This window comes from Salmo salar, chromosome ssa04 (assembly GCF_905237065.1).
Source record: "Salmo salar chromosome ssa04, Ssal_v3.1, whole genome shotgun sequence".
Lineage (NCBI taxonomy): Eukaryota > Metazoa > Chordata > Actinopteri > Salmoniformes > Salmonidae > Salmo > Salmo salar.
The window spans coordinates 63,420,126-63,437,914 of NC_059445.1; the positions used below are offsets into that span (position 1 = coordinate 63,420,126).

At 42.3% G+C, this 17,789-nt stretch overlaps 1 protein-coding gene across 3 annotated transcripts in view; it reads left to right on the forward strand.

Moving 5' to 3' along the window:
- Positions 1-17,789, forward strand: part of LOC106603642 (cell adhesion molecule 1) — a 547,319-nt gene that overhangs the window by 225,101 nt on the left and 304,429 nt on the right. The window lies entirely within an intron of this gene.

Sequence of the window (17,789 nt, forward strand, 5' to 3'; positions counted from 1 at the left end):
TAGCTCTATTTCATCTTAACCGGGGAGTTAACCTGTGTAGTCTTTCTAAAGGCAGTTGTGGAGGGGATGTTGATAATCACTAACCACAGACTTATTGACAATCAGACTCCTAATGCAAAACCCACCAAATCACTCCAAGCTGTGGCAGAAGCAGGTTCTGTCTACGTGGGTTTTGTTTTTAGTTGCTTTATTGATAATGGCTGTCCTATAATGCTGTAATTATCACACTGGTGGGGAACAAATCTGGAAAAGTATCTTGATCATTCACAGTCCTAATAGGAAGCCCTCATTCACTTCTCCCTAGGAAAGCTATGGGTGGAGAGGGGTATGGGTGGATCATCTTGAATGAGCTCATAGACCTACTGAGTGTAACTTAACATTGCTGCTTGAATAATCTGCACCTTCTAGGTAAGCTTTTTATTTGGCCCGTGGTGGTAATGATGATGATGGGGGAGGGTTTGAGTGAGAGCACCTCATGTTGCCGGCAGCTCCTGATGGTTCCCCCGCTGTGAGGGGGGCTGATTTAAGGTGACGCACCGCACCAGTGAGCTCAGGGCTCAGAGAGATGTCTGTAGCCCTGGCTCTTCCAAACTAACTCACACTGGACTGATGTCATGTCCCCATCCCATCTCCGACCATTGAATCTCAGACCCCATATCTAGAAAGAGGAGAGAGATTGAAGAAAGGAATTAACTAGCATTTGATCTGACCCTCCTTAATGTTAGGGCTACTGCGATGCACAAACTGTTGTCCAAACACATCATTCTTAAATTCATCCAGATATTGAATGTGGGATTTGATCATCAACATGTTGGCAGAATTTGAACTCCAACCTTAACTGGCTTTGATTTATGTCATCAAGCTCTCTATTTTTGGCCAAAATCGACAGTGCCAGGTCTATTTTGGTCCTATAAAACAGATGGTAGTGGATGAGGGAGGTAAATTCTCTCTCCTACCTACCTCTCCCATCGCCATCTCAGTCTGTAACTCACTGCCCACTCACCATACAAACAACTGAAACAGTTTGGTTGGAAAGCTGACAATTTCTCTAAGTGCATTCATTCCACTTCGAGTGGCAAAATGGCTTTTCTTTTGTAATAGCCAGGCTATATGCGACAAGTGTAAGGACATCATTTCTGTTCCCTCTTATTGAAACAAACGGTCGTCAAACAAGCCTTTCATATCTGGGAAGTGGGAACAATAAATCCCTGAATATCCCTCAGCTGTGGCTCGGCCTGTGTACACGGCCACGTATATTGACAAGCACGGGGCAGAAATAGCCCCATTTGGATGCAAAGGCGGATTGGGGATCAGCTACAGTGTAAATAACACGGGCCTGCCAATAGTGTTTCCATCTGTGGCCATTTTCTCTCTCTTTGATGGGAGGGGAGATGGGCAAAACAGTAGAGAGTAAGAGAATGTAAAAGCAGAGGGCCTAGCCAAGGTTGTCTACTTATCCCCTCGATTCGATTTGTCAGTACAAGGTTTTGGGCCGGCTAACAGCAACAGTGAATCCCTGATCCATGCCTAAGGAGGACCGACGGGCTCCTCTTGTCCAAGGCTTTAGGTGAACAGGGAAATGGGGCAAAATCAAGTCTCTCTCTCGCCTCTTACTCTCTCTCCTTCCTATCTCTCTCTCCTCTCCTCTCTCTCTCTCTCTCTCATTCTCTCTCTGCTCTCTCAGTTTACATCCCAATGGGAGGTCCAAAATAAAAGCAAGCAAGTTGCAGGTTATGTGAAGGCCAAGGTCTAAAGAGGCCCTGGCTACTGTTTGACTAACAAAATGCAGGCAGATATGGAAGACTTGTGGGACGTGACTGCAGTGCACCTCAGTAGCGCTTCTACATTTGAGAAAAGTGGAGCTGAAGTACAGGCCTAATGTATTGCATTTCTAGTTGTAATCTAAAGGAATAATAGAATTAGGGATAAGAAGACGTGTTTCTACCAGTTTACAGCCTTTTCACACTTACTACGCTTTTCGTAAAAATTCCGTTGGCAACGCATATTACTCAAATGTAAACTTGCGTAGTACACAACACTTGCCCAACAGTTTTTTTTCATAATTTCTTTTTAATTTAGCCTTTATTTAACAGTTAAGATTTGTTTTATATATAATACATCCTACCCCGGCCAAACCCAGACGATGCTGGGCCAATTGTGCGCCACCCTATGGGACTCCCAATCACGTCCAGATGTGATACGGCCTGGATTCGAACCAGGTACTGTAGTGACGCCTCTTGCACTGAGATGCAGTGCCTTAGACCGCTGCCCCCCTTGAAGCAGGGCAGGGTAAACAGAATTGTATCATTGAGCCAACACTCCTACAGTATCAATGATAATAGCAGAGGATTGTTTTTTAAACAGCTGAAATGTATGGACATCTTCCTAATATTTCATACTTGTTTTATTGAATTTCTACCTGAAATTGCAGTAACAGCCTGTTACATTCTGAAATTGTTGCAGTTGCTGCTGGCTATACTGAGCAGAGCCACGTAAAACTATGGAAGCCCATCCCCACCAACAAAAACCTGTCAAATGTAGATCATACAAATAGGATATGTTTTTTAATTTGTAACATTCTGTGGTGATTTGTTGGAAATTGTTTTCCTGGGGCCCAGAGTTTTTCCTGATCTGATAGTAGGCTAACCTAACTAACTCTGGACCCTAGTTGTAGCGTGTGACATAGTAATACATCAGCTGGAAAAAATGGTTTTATATGGGCTATGATGAGACCAGATTTAATCAGGTAATATTTTAAAAAATGTACTCCTGGAAAAACTCCTGGACCAGGGAGAATGAAAACATTAAAACCATTTACACAAGCTAGGTTTCATACAAATATGTAAAAATCCACATAAAAATGGTGTTTAAAAATCCACATAAATATATTTTTTTACATTGGATAAAAGTAGAGACTCGGCTATTATACGCTACAGTTGAGGAACAATGGGAAAGTGATTCTGTTTTGAAAGTTGATAAACTTGTAACCTCACTTTTGAGAAAACGGCTTTGAATGTTTTGGGAAACCTACTGAGAGCTCCTCTTTGTCTACACCCATTCAGCATCGTTCACACCCTCTTAAACCTTATACTACGGGTGTGTACGTAAATTCAATCTGGAGAGCCAGAGTGTGCTCAGTGCGCACTCTGTAAACTCAGAGCGTTGTCAGATTGTCTGTTCGTAAATTCAGAGTGTTTTGCTCTCGGAGCGCACACTGGACGAGGAGTAGGGTTGATCCGAGCATTCTGACGTAACAGCAGTCAAGCACTCAAGCTAACTGGCTAACATTGGCTTGCTTGCTAGCTTCTTCCAGACACAAATGAGAGAACAGCCCACGTTCGTAAATTCGTCAGTTATTCTGCGCTCTGGCACACACAGACGAGAGTGTTCTGAAATCAGAGTAGATAGCCAGAGCGAATTTACCAGTTACGTCTATCGACAGTTGTCACAGTGACATCATGAACACTCGATTGAAATGGTTCCTTGCATAGTGGAGTCTTTTTGTTTAGACATCTAGCTAGCTAGCTAAATAATGAACCATAATCCCAGCTCATAAAGTTACTACCCTGCATGAATGTGCAGGTAGCTAACCAACCAGGTTCAATGTCAGTTAGCTAACATTAGGCTATAACTACCAATGCAAATGGCTCTCAGATAATATTACTTCACAGATCATACATGTCACGTTAGCTAGCGAGCCAGCCAGCTAACATTCGCTAGATAGCTAACAGTACGCTTTAACCCTCTGCATATTTGCAATTAAAAGCCAGAATTTTCTCCATCTCCTTAGCTATCATACTCTAATTCCACTGGGCATTCCACTCATTTCAAAACTCAGAAAGTGGAGAGCAACACTTTTGCAGTTCTACTATGACAATGTGATATCTTTCAAAAAAGCTGCGTTAGAAAGGATTACCTACGTGCTATATGGCAGACCAATCCGAACTCATCTCTCTGCATGTCTAGCCCACTCATTATCTCAGCCAATCATGGCTAGCGGGAAGGTTCCTGGCTTTTTCTGTGGCTAAACCAACTAGGCTCGTAATTTAACAATTTTGTTCGTATTTCCAGATGGAATACAAGTTTGTTATTAAGGCACGTGAAAGTTCACATGTTCCAGAAGGCATTTCTACCAAAAACGCATTTGGATTAAAAAAAAAAGTTTTATATTCAAATGGCTCTCCTGTGAAGTAGTGATGCGTGACATACGCCTAGTTTCCTTAAACAAGTCACATATGCTCATTTTCCCACCCTTGTCTCCATGTTCCCGGATAAAAGGCTGTGGATAATGACGTAGTACACATAAACATAACTGTTGCATGAAATTCACATATACCGTATTAAAAAGAAAATGTCAATGGATTTTTCAACTCTACTTATGGTTTTGTCACAATTTCTTTTGTTATATAGCGAATATGCTCACTCTGGTCTTGGCACGTGAGCTCTATCCAATAGCTCGCAGATACAGTACTGGTATAGAGTACAACATGATGAGATTATTATGGAAAAAATAGCAAGATTTTTTTGTGAAACAGCAGCCATCATGTTACCAGAATAAGACCCTCAATATTTTTTGAAAAGGACAGTGTTGAGCATCAGCTCATCACTGTGCACATTCACCATCCTGAACTTCCTTCATAACTTATTTCATCTGTACCCTGATAAACTGCATGCTTTCCCGAGTCGTAGTGGGAGGACCACACAGCATATTATCGCGTGACTCCAAGTTTACTTAGATATGATGGTTATTATGTCAATATTTGCACATTAAAGTGTTTCTACCTGTCAATATTACAGACATTATAGCAACTCTGTGCTTTTGTCTTGAAGCTATAATGTGTAGCCTACAGACGAGTAAATAAACCCTTTTATTGTCTGCACAGAAATGCTTGTGAATTGTTGCATTATTCAAGAGTGTAATATGGTTTGGTTGCATTATTCAATAGTGTCATAGGTTTTAGAAGAAACGTTTTTAATTGTTGAATAGTTTGTGCTCACTGGCTAGTGGCTTCTGTGATATTTACTGTCAATTTGAGCTGCAGACCAAGAATGTTGCGTTGCCAGCCACAACGAAAGGTAAGGTAAGGCAATGATGTAATGTGAATTGGAAAGTAGACTGTCTTTCATATCTCGTTGTGGGAAATAGGGCCTTAGACACACATCAACATTTTCACAAGATTACCTGCCTTAAATAGGTGTGGCACAATACACAAGCTGACGTTTCATCTCTTCTTAAGATAATGAATTCAGCAATGACTGAATGTGCCCATGTCCTTGATAAAATAAAATAAAAAATCTGCTATATTTTCCTCATTTAAATTGAAGCCCTATTCATTTATATCTCAGTTGAACAGCTAATTGGATTTGTGGCTCCTCTTGCTAATGCCTGAAGCTTAACCACTCTGCAAGGCACAACCTTTCGTTTTATCACAAACAAATTGTCCCTATTTGCTCCCAAAGACCACCATTTATTTTTCCCTTATTGTCAATTTTTCAACTCACAGTATTATTGTTATCTATTCAAAAGCCCATTTTTATATTGTGATATGTATTGTTACATAGAGTATATCTCTGTATGGTGCTTCATTAGGGGTTTAGAGAGAACAGCTGCAAAAGATAATGAGATTCTTTGGACCAGAAATGTGTTCTTGGAAATCATGGCTACATTACAGGATTAGATGGGTGTATTTATGTTCTGCTGAGCTTTACTGTAAGTGGCGTTTCCCATTTGGGATAGAGAAGTTTGAGGAAATTGTTTTCCTGAAGAAATCTTTTTTTTATTTTAAAGGGATAGTTCACCCAAATTACAAAATGTCATTGCTTAAAGATTAAGGAAACCAATCTATGGAAAGGGTTTGACAGCAATCCATGCTTTGGTTTAGTTTGCCTGGCATTGTTTCAAATGCTAATGTTTTAGGATTTGTGGCACAAATCCCATCCACGTCCTAGTACCATTATTTGTATTTTTCACGCATCATGTCCAAATCATTTAAAAGTATCTAAAATTGATTGTGAAGCTCAACACTGTCACTTATAGATGATTTGAACATGATGTGTGAAAAATGCTAATATCCTACCATGACTTGAATAAGATTTGTGCCACAAATTCATGGTACCGATATTAGCGTTTTACACGCATAGGCCTGTATCTGCAGTTCCGTAAACTGCAAGATGATCAGAGCAATACAGGGGACCACTGTATTTACTAATACAATGTAAGTTTATATGCGATGGCAACTTTATATGGTATGTTTCATGTTATCGATGTGATCTTTTTTAAGTCTTGAGTGGCTCCATGACAAGGTGTTGTTCTTAAGGCTTTCACACATCGCACCGAATGTGTATCTAGCATTCGTCTGCCAATCATTCAGCGTGTTGGGTTTTCATTTTTGTGACATGATTCTACATTTAAAATCGTTGCACACTCGGTTCGCAAATTACGTTGAGGTGCTAAGTACTCTCGGTCAGCAACCGCTGTTGGTGTCTGAACCCTAAGACTATGCAAGCCAATGGACAAGCAGCCTTTCAACGGTACACAGTGTCCTGTTAGCATGCCGTCCAGGGTACCTTTGACAAGTAATCGACAGAGTCGAAGTTGCCATAGGAGCAAAGTGTCTGTCTGAGCTCTGGTTACATTTTAATTTACTTCTCGTCGAGGACTCTGCCTCTGAGCAAATTATAGAGTTAAACCACTTGGCAGGTTTCTTTCTCACTGTCTCTCAGGAAAGGGGGAGGAGAGAAAGAGAGAAGGCGTTGAGGAAAGCAAAGGACCCCTCCTCGTTTTCTAATAACATCCGAAACAGGGGGTACAGCAATTAGTATTTTGGTTCCGACGCAGTTCCACAGCCTCCAGGCCCTTTTCCAAGCTCAGGTTCCCTTTGCTGTGGAAAAAGCAGACTGCCGCAGAATATTCATTTTAAAAGTCTGAACAAGCAATTATAAATTACCCTTATGGGGCCTTTGCAGCTTTTGTTTGTGGACACACACACAGAACCATAAAGATGCATCTTTCGCGGAAATTGTCATGTTGCAGAGAGTGGGCTATGGTAACTGTAGATGACTACAGGGTGAATGTGTCAGTAGTGTTAAAGTTGAAAAGTGTGTGTGTTTGTGTGCACATGCAGACTGCGCACATCTGTGTTTTTGTCCGTGTGAGTTTCTCGTGAATCTGTGTCAACCGTCTGTGGTGTAAATGTGAATGAATGAGTGCATGAGTAAACTTGTACGGCAGTAAGCATTGTCTGTCTGCAAATGTACCAGCGTGGGTGTGTCTTCTCTGACTGCTTATTGCAGACCAGTGTTGTCTGTATCTCGATCTGTATGGATCTCTGCTCCCCCTTCTTCAATGACGTCTTCCTCAGTGGAGTCCATTCTGTGGCGCTCTCTGCACCCCAAACTCCCTCTCTCAAACACACACAGAGACACACAGCCCATTCAGCAGTGACGCTCTGTTCTTTTCAATCAATGCCCTGTGGAGGGAGGCAGTAAATCAGGGATTAAGGTGCGGCGTGGAACTCTATTCCCTCAAGCCTGTGTCTTTTCATCTCATCAAGGTGCAAACAGAGGAACGTGGCCATGATGGTACCCCTACACTTTAATCATTGCCGGTGACCTCACTCATCAATAGCAGATTAAAAAACAATCGCCCGCCTCGTCTCGCCCCGTAACTGCACTCCTCTCCGCCGCTCCTCCAAGATAGTTTATTTATTTTCTCTGTGTGAGCAAATCAAAGAAGTCCATCAAGAAGATGCCGTCCATGTAGGATAGATTCTTGTGTTTGTTGTGCGGCCGATGAGTGGGAATGTTTAACACTAGAAAAGCCTGACCTCTTTGGACCCCCCTTCAGGCCAATGAGGAGTCCTTTAACTCAACATTCTAATAAATACATTTCATGTATGCTATCGGAAAAATAATACTTTGGTTGTGTTTATGAAGGTATTGGGTAACATTAGAATACACTTTTTTTTTAAGAACTTTAAAAAAAACTTGCTGGTGCTCACATGTGGAGTGCATGGAACAGTGGTTATTTTTGGAAAAGGTGATTTGGAAATAGACCTCATATCTTATTTTTTGGGGTTATTTGGCAATGGCGTTTTGGAAACCTCAGAATCTGCTCTTTCTGATACTATATAGAGATATAAATGTCTTACCTGCATGTAACTATATAGGAGGATTTTTAAAAGTAACTTTTTTGCTCTCTGGGGGAAAACAAGTCTTCTTAAAACTGTTTGTGAAATCGAAATTCTAATAACATACTTTTAAATAGACTTTTTTAGGAAAATTCAAGGACAGAGGCATGACTAAAAATGGCGAGATATTTCCATTTTAAATTCCTTTTGTGTCAAAATGATCCCCTTGGCCTTTTCTTGTGTTAACCAGAGTGAAGGCTTCGAGAGTCAGTTAAAAAGAGAGCACCTGTCACGTTCGTGATGAGAGACGGACCAAGGCGCAGCGTGATTAGAGTTCCACATCTTTTAATAAACAGTGAAACTTCTACAAAACAATAAACCAACAACAAACCGTGAAAGTAGTGGTGCTACATACACAAAACAATATCCCACAATGCAGGTGGGAACAATGACACCTTATGTATGATCCCCAATTAGAGACAACGAACATCAGCTGCCTCTAATTGGGAACCATACCAAGAGCACCAACATAGAAATGAAAAGACTAGAACACCCCCTAGTCACGCCCTGACCTACAACACCATAGAGAAGCAAGGGCTCTCTATGGACAGGGCGTGACAGCACCGCTACGGTGCCATTCCAATGAGGCTAGTTTATTGTACTGGTGTTTTCGGTATCGACCGATTTTTTGTATTAAACAGGTCTCAAGAGTCTCACGACAAATCAATAGATGGCTTGACGGAAAGAGAAAGTATAGAATGTAGTGGTTTCTAGACAATTGTATCATGTTGCCCTTGACATATTGGTAATTGGCTGTAGTCATTTGGTTGTGGGAATCTCATAGCACCAATTTAACGTCTTTATGATTATTTAAAGACCCCAAGGATTCTCAGAAAAATCTCTGTGGGATTGTTTTTCCAATGCCTCTGATCAGGCGCAATTACAATTTTCTCGAAGTATACAGTCACATGCTTAAGCACATATCTCAACCAGTGATAGACTGTGTATATAGACTGTCTTTTACCTCAGACCGAAAGCGGTCAGTCAATACTCTCTTTTCCAGAGTTCCTTCGCTCTCATTAAAATCAACCATGGTCATACTAAGAATTTCATCGGCGAGCAGCCATCGGCACCCTGAGCAGAGCAGATTGGTGAAGCCACCCAGGGTTTCACCTCCCTTATCAGGCTGGACCGATTAGACCTGGTAAAAAGGTAATCTGGGTTTGTTTTAACCCAAGGCTCCACGCTGTAATCTCTTGGGAGATTTGCACCATGAATTGAAAATGAGAATCACTCGAGGGAGGTCAACTTACTGCCATCCTTGATGATACAAAAAATAAAGAAAACTAAATTCAGACTAGGGCTGTCCCCGACCCCAAAAAATCTTGGTCGACCAAGAGTCGTCTGTTCTTTCAAAATATATAGACACACCCTATGTGTTTTAGTAAAATCAGCAATATATAGGCACTGAGCTTGTCTGATGGTTTAAGCACACTGTTAGATTTAAATAATTAAGACACAAATTACTCAAGGGGTAGCCAGAGATCAAGATATTTTTACAGTACCAAAGTTTGGGCACACCTACACATTCCACTATCTTTCTTTATTTTTACTATTTTCTACATTGTAGAATAATAGTGTAGACATAAACTATGAAATAACACATATGGAATCATGTCGTAACCGAAAAAGTTATTCGAAATATCCACCCTTGATGACAGCTTTGCATTCTCTCAACCAGTTTCATGAGGTAGTCACCTGGAATGCATTTCAATTAACAGGTGTGCCATGTTAAAAGTTAATTTGTGGAATTTATTTCGTTAATGCATTTGAGCCAATCAATTGTGTGGTGACAAGGTAGGGGTGGTATACAGAAGATAGCCCTATTTGGTAAAATACCTAGTCCATATTATGGCAAGAACAGCTCAAATAAGCAAAGAAATGACAGTCCATCATTACTTTAAGACACGAAGGTCAGTCAATGAGGAAAATTTCAAGAACTTTGAAAGTTTCTTCAAGTGCAGTCGCAAAAACCATCAAGCGCTATGATGAAACTTGCTCTCATGAGGACCGCCACAGGAAAGGAAGACCCAGAGTTACATCTGCTGCAGAGGATCAGTTCATTAGAGTTATCAGACTCAGAAATTGCAGCCCAAATAAATGCTTCAGAGTTCAAGTAACAGATACTTCTCAACATCAACTGTTCAGAGGAGACTGTGTGAATCAGGCCTTCATTGTCGAATTGCTGCAAAGAAACCATTACTAAAGGACAACAATAAGAAGAAGAGACTTGCTTGGTCCAGGAAACACGAGCAATGAACATTAGACTGGTGGAAATCTGTCCTTTTGAGTCTGACTCTGATGAGTCCAAATTTGAGATTTTTGGTTCCAACCGCCGTGTCTTTGTGAGACGCAGAGTAGGTGAACGGATGATCTCTGCATGTGTGGTTCCCACTGTGAAGCATGGAGAAGGAGGTGTGATGGTGTGGGGGTGCTTTGCTGGTGACGCTGTCGGGGATTTATTTAGAATTCTAGGCACACTTAACCAGCATGGCTACCACGCCATTATGCAGCGATACGCCATCCCATCTGGTTTGCACTTGTTTTTCAACAAGACAATGACCCAAACACACCTCGAGGATGTGTAAGGACTATTTGACCAAGGAGAGTGATGGAGTGCTGAATTAGATGACCTGGCCTCCACAATCACCCAACCTCAACCCAATTGAGATGGTTTGGGATGAGTTGGACCGCAGAGTGAAGGAAAATAAGCCAACAAGTGCTCAGCATATGTGGGATCTCCTTCTAGACTGTTGGAAAAGCATTCTTCATGAAGCTGGTTGAGAGAATGCCATGTGTTATTTAATAGTGTTGATGTCTTCACTATTATTCTACAATGTAGAAAATAACAAAAATAAAGAAAAATCCTTGAATGAGTAGGTGTGTCCAAACTTTTGACTGTTACTGTACATTTAAGGACATGGATGTTTTTACGTTGTTGGATGGAAATGCTTTCTATCTCGTGCCCTGGGTACCCAAAGTTCTGCACATTCTCTCTCCACCGGAACCTCCCTAACCCCAATGAAAGGTTTGATGGGTCCGAGGGGCAGCACCAAGAAGCACAACTCCGAGGTATACCGACAGGTATGGTAACAGATTCTTAGCAGGACCAAGCCAGCCACACACAATGGAAGCAAATCAAATAGAAAAAAATTAAATAAAAACGCAACAGTATCAGTAAGGCAGACAAGTTACAAGTCAAAAGAAGGTTCTGGCCCTTGTACAAGGGTCCCCAGGTGGAATGAGAAATATAATTTTTCCCTTTTTAATGCATAACGTGTTTTTCTAGTTTTAAAATGTAAATCAAATCGTGCAGTCATCGACTGTGCAATGGAGGGTGGATGTTTTTCCACTCAAGAACTATACTTCTCTTGGCGAGGATAGTAGAAAAAGCAAGTGCATCCTGAACTGGTCTGGACACCATTAAGCCAGTAGGTGGTAGTCCAATAAGGGCCACCAGAGGGCACAGTTCTACATTGACTCATTACATTTACATTTTACATTTTAGTCATTTAGTAGACGGTCTTATCCAGAGTGACTTACAGTAGTGAATGCATACATTTCATACATTTTTTTTTTGTACTGGCCCCCCATGGGAATCGAACCCACAACCCTGGCGTTGCACACACCGTTGCACACACCATGCTGGCGTTGCAAACACAATGCTCTACATTTACATTTACATCATTTAGCAGACGCTCTTATCCAGAGCGACTTACAAATTGGTGCATTCACCTTATGATATCCAGTGAAACAACCGCTTTACAATAGTACATCTATATATTTTTTTGGGGGGGAGGGTAGAGGGGGGGGGTTAGAAGGATTACTTAATCCTATCCCAGGTATTCCTTAAAGCGGTGGGGTTTCAGGTGTCTCCGGAAGGTGGTGATTGACTCCGCTGTCCTGGTGTTGTGAGGGAGCTTGTTCCACCATTGGGTTGCCAGAGCAGCGAACAGTTTTGACTGGGCTGAGCGGGAACTGTGCTTCCTCAGAGGTAGGGAGGCGAGCAGGCCAGAGGTGGATGAACGCAGTGCCCTTCTTTGGGTGTAGGGACTGATCAGAGCCTGAAGGTACGGAGGTGCCGTTCCCCTCACAGCTCCGTAGGCAAGCACCATGGTCTTGTAGCAGATGTGAGCTTCAACTGGAAGCCAGTGGAGTGTGTGGAGGAGCGGGGTGACGTGAGAGAACTTGGGAAGGTTGAACACCAGACGGGCTGCGGCGTTCTGGATGAGTTGTAGGGGTTTGATGGCACAGGCGGGGAGCCCCGCCAACAGCGTGTTGCAGTAATCCAGACGGGAGATGACAAGTGCCTGTATTAGGACCAGCGCCGCTTCCTGTGTGAGGCAGGGTCGTACTCTGCGAATGTTGTATAGCATGAACCTACAGGATCGAGTCACCGCCTTGATGTTAGCGGAGAATGACAGGGTGTTGTCCAGGGTCACGCCAAGGCTCTTAGCACTCTGGGAGGAGGACACAATGGAGTTGTCAACCGTGATGGCGAGATCATGGAACGGGCAGTCCTTCCCCGGGAGGAAGAGCAGCTCCGTCTTGCCGAGGTTCAACTTGAGGTGTTGATCCGTCATCCACACTGATATGTCTGCCAGACATGCAGAGATGCGATTCGCCACCTGGTTATCAGAAGGGGGAAATGAGAAGATTAATTGTGTGTCGTCTGCGTAGCAATGATAGGAGAGACCATGTGAGGATTTGACAGAGCCAAGTGACTTGGTGTATAGCGAGAATAGGAGAGGGCCTAGAACTGAGCCCTGGGGGACACCAGTGGTGAGAGCACGTGGTGCGGAGACGGATTCTCGCCACGCCACCTGGTAGGAGCGACCTGTCAGGTAGGACGCAATCCAAGAGTGAGCCGCGCCGGAGATGCCCAACTCGGAGAGGGTGGAGAGGAGGATCCGATGGTTCACAGTATCAAAGGCAGCAGATAGGTCTAGAAGGATGAGAGCAGAGGAGAGAGAGTTAGCTTTAGCCGTGCGGAGAGCCTCCGTGACACAGAGAAGAGCGGTCTCAGTTGAATGACCAGTCTTGAATCATGACTGATTTGGATCAAGAAGGTCATTCTGAGAGAGAGAGCAAGAGAGCTGGCCAAGGACGACACGCTCAAGAGTTTTGGATAGGAAAGAAAGAAGGGATACTGGTCTGTAGTTGTTGACATCGGAGGGATCGAGTGTAGGTTTTTTGAGAAGGGGTGCAACTCTCGCTCTCTTGAAGACGGAAGGGACGTAGCCAGCGGTCAAGGATGAGTTGATGAGCGAGGTGAGGTAAGGGAGAAGGTCTCCGGAAAAGGTCTGGAGAAGAGAGGAGGGGATAGGGTCAAGCGGGCAGGTTGTTGGGCGGCCGGCCGTCACAAGTCGCAAGATTTCATCTGGAGAGAGAGGGGAGAAAGAGGTCAAAGCATAGGGTAGGGCAATGTGAGCAGGACCAGCGGTGTCGTTTGACTTAACAAACGAGGATCGGATGTCGTCAACCTTCTTTTCAAAATGGTTGACAAAGTCGTCCGCAGAGAGGGGGGGGGGAGGATTCAGGAGGGAGGAGAAGCAAAGAGCTTCCTAGGGTTAGAGGCAGATGCTTGGAAGTTAGTGGTAGAAAGTGGCTTTAGCAGCAGAAACAGAGGAAGAAAATGTGGAGAGGAGGGAGTGAAAAGATGCCAGGTCCGCAGGGAGGCTAGTTTTCCTCCATTTCCGCTCGGCTGCCCGGAGCCCTGTTCTGTGAGCTCGCAACTGAGCCACAGACATTATTGCTAAAACACTTGACCAAAATGTAACGATTTTGGGACAGGACCAAAACACATGAGTAAGATCTGCAGAAGCCTCTACATCGGTCACATAAAGAGTTTAGGTTTGGATACATTGACTTAGCCTGGACTTCGGTGTAGCAGCTTGAACTGAACAAGTGCATGTCTAGCACAAATAGACAATGAATGAAGCCTCAACAATACTTGCTTCCATTCCTCATTTGAGAATGAGGAACATTTTGTTTTAATGTTCAGAATAGGGGAGGGTTGTACCAATGAGAGAGAGGCATACATTGTTGTAATTTTCACCTTTTCAAGCCCTGGATTAAAATAGTATCTAATAGTAAAGCTGGGGGGGAGTAAGGTGAAGGTAGCAAAGGTCCTACTCACAAAGGGTGTACATAACAGTGCGGATAAAGATGTTTAACAGGCAGATTCTTCTGTTTCCACCCAAGAGGGATAACTTGAATAAGTTGAAGAATCCAGCCACTACATAATATTTCTGATGTTGGCAGACATGGGTAATGTCAGTCCTCCTTGATTTTTGGGCCTTCTGAAGGAATATTTCACGTTTTTTTTTTATTCCAAATGAACGAGGCAATAACTTGATCTTGATTGTAGAAGAAGGATTTAGAAAGAAAACTGGAACACATTGAAATAGGTGGATAAACCTTGGCAAGACATTCATTTTCACAGTATTTATGCGTCCAGATGACGAAAGGAGGAGTAGCGACCAACGCTCAGGCATGTTTAGTATGTTCTAATAGCTTTGTAAAGTTTGCCTTTAGGAGATCTTAAAAATGTCAGTTAACTGAAACACCCAGATATGTGAATTTGCTTGTGACCCTTTTGAATGGAAGTGTAGCCAAACTGGTGGATCCATAATGCGGGAGAATACAAAACATTTCAGCATTCAGTTTATACCCAGATATTTTCCCAAAGGTTTTAAAGAGGATTCAAAACCATTGGTGCAGATAACATTGGATCAGAGATAAATAAAAGTATATCATCAGCATAAAGTCAAATGTTGTGTTTGAGACCTCCTCTTATTACCCCTTTCACTACCTCACTGCTATGTACTGTAGAGTGATGGGTAGTGGCTCTATGGCTATAGAAAAAAAGTTGTGGAGACATCAAACAACCCTGCCTAGTGGAGGCCTGTAGGAGGCACACTCGAGGGGATTATCTTTATTTATAGTGATTGATATAGTGGCTTGGTAAAGATTTCCTATCAAAGGAGTGGGAGAAGGCTGAGGCTAAAAGCGGTACGAGCTGTTTATCAAATTCAGCTGAGAACCCTTCTGGTACCGATGCTTTGCCATTCTTTAAGGACTTCATTGCTTGTAAAATTTCTGAAGTGGTAAGTGGTTTATCAAGATCCATTCTCACTTTGTTGTTTAGCTTCGGTATTTGTAAACTTGAGAGGAAAGTGTCTGTCAAAGAGGAATCTCCAGAGGCTTTAGTGTGATATAAATCAAAGTAAAAGTTTTGAAACTGATTATTGTTTACATGGCTATCATTTGAAATCAGCTGTTTAGCTTGGGCTGTTGAAAATCAAGTCAAACTCTAATTGTAAAGATTGTATGGTTCTGTACAGGTCAGGGGAGGGGGCGCTAGAGTACTGATGACCAGTTTGCTGAATACAGTCTTTAATCTCAGCTACCTTCTTTGAAAGTTATTTGTTTTTGTTGGCTGATTATGAAATTATCTGTCCACGAATAAAAGCTTTAATAGTTTCCCATAGAATAGAGGGAGAAATATCAGGAGTCTTATTGACTTCCATGTAAGAATATTTGTGATCAAATCTGTGATAAAATCAACAAAACTTTGTTCAGTCAGCAGCAGTGAGTTAAGGCACCTGCCTTTGTTAGAGCTTTTTCTACCAGGGACTGTAAACTGGAGGACAAGTGGAGCATGGTAAGATAGTACAATGTTGCAAAAGTTGACAAGTGACCTCAGTTTGTTGTCAACAAACCAATAGTCAATACATGTAAATGTATGGTGAACATGGTTGAAAAAAAAAGAGTATTGCCTTGTAGGGTTTAGTGCCCGCCAAACATCAAACTGTTCTAAAAATGGCAATATAATTTGTGACCTCTGCGAGAGAGAGAGAGAGGGGCCTTTTTATTAGAAGAGTGGTCCAAAAATGGATCCAGCACACAGTTAAAGTCTCTGCCTAGGATCAGTTGATTGGTGTTTATCAGGCAGTATAGACACCAAATTTTCCATGAAGTTTATATCGTCCATATTAGGGGCATAAATATTTGCCAGAACCACCAGAATATTATACAGCATCCCTGAGACCACAATATATTGACCATTAAAGTCTGAGATAACCTGGGAAGCTGCAAATTGTGCATTATGATTGATCAGAATAGCTGTTTCACGTGATCTGCTCTGATAGCTTGAGCTAAAAACTTGCCCAACCCAGGATTTTCTCAAGCGTGAATGGTCATCTGAGTTTTTGTTCTTTCACAATTATTTGCAAAGGCAACCATCGGGGAGCCATTAATGATCCCTCTGGTTTGACTTTGTGTGCAGCAGCCATTTCAGAAGGTTCCACAGGAGCCCGACAATGCCCCTTGAGCGCTTCTCCGTTTGTCTTTCAATGGCTCTCCTGACAATATCCTCTCTCTCATCTTTTATTCCTCCCCCTCTCTCTTATTTAACACACACACACACACACACACACACACACACACACACACACACACACACACACACACACACACGATAAGAAATTCCAAGTGACAAAGACGGTTGCAAGGAAGAACTCTGGAAAGAACTCACGCCTAGGGATCGGGTATATCCAGTCTACTATGGCACAGAGCACGTAACCCCTTTGGCTCTAAAAGCATCCGTCTTTTCCCAACACTCTCAAATAGAACAGAGGAACTGAAAGAAAAGAATACCAAACCTCGGTACCGTTGCTATACTTAAACTTCAATTCCAACTAGATGTACACCAAAACAAAGTGTGCTCAAGTTGAATTTCCATTTCCACTAGGCCTACACCAACACAACCTGAAGAATTTCAGTAAAAAAGAAAACAACGGTATGAATTAGGGCTGACCCCATTTAGTCGACTGGTCGATTGTTTGGTTGATAGGCTGTTGCTTGACCAAGATTTCTTTAGTCGAGCAGTCACAAAAAATGTCATGCCTGTCTCAGTGGACTACTCCATTGCAGAGGCTGCTGGGATGGCACGGTCCGAGAATGAGTGTGGCTAATGCTTCAGGCACATCTCTCTCCAGAATGCACTCTCTCCCACCATTTTGTGCGTTTTTTTTTTTCATTACTTCATTGTGTATTAGGCCTCCAGTATGTTTGTATTAAACCTACAGTATGTTTGTATTAAGCCTACTGTATGTTTGAAGATAATGTGTCTTGGGTATAATTTAAATGTTGAGTCAAGAAGAAAGGGAGTATGGCTAAGATGCACAAGGCGCGTCTCTCTCCAGAATGCACTCGCCAATTCATGCACATTCATTGTTTCATAACTTCATTGTGTGAATTGTTTGCGTTTGATTGTTAGTGTCTATCAATTCCCCATTACATATATCACCAGTAGTACATTTACCATTAATCCCCATCATTTCTAATCTACAAAGTTTGTTTGGATTCTGTTCATGCATTCAATATATTATTAGTAATTTACCGTTATCATTGTTGGAGTGGACACATTGTTTGCAGAGCTCACAACTATGCTACACTTGAGAAACAAGTTTTGGTTTATTTCATTCCATTTATGAGTTTTGTCAATTTATTCATGATTTTTTGTTGGCAGTGCTTCTGTCAATATTGAGTAATGACACACACCTGATTAATGCATATAGAAGTAGGCCTTTGCAA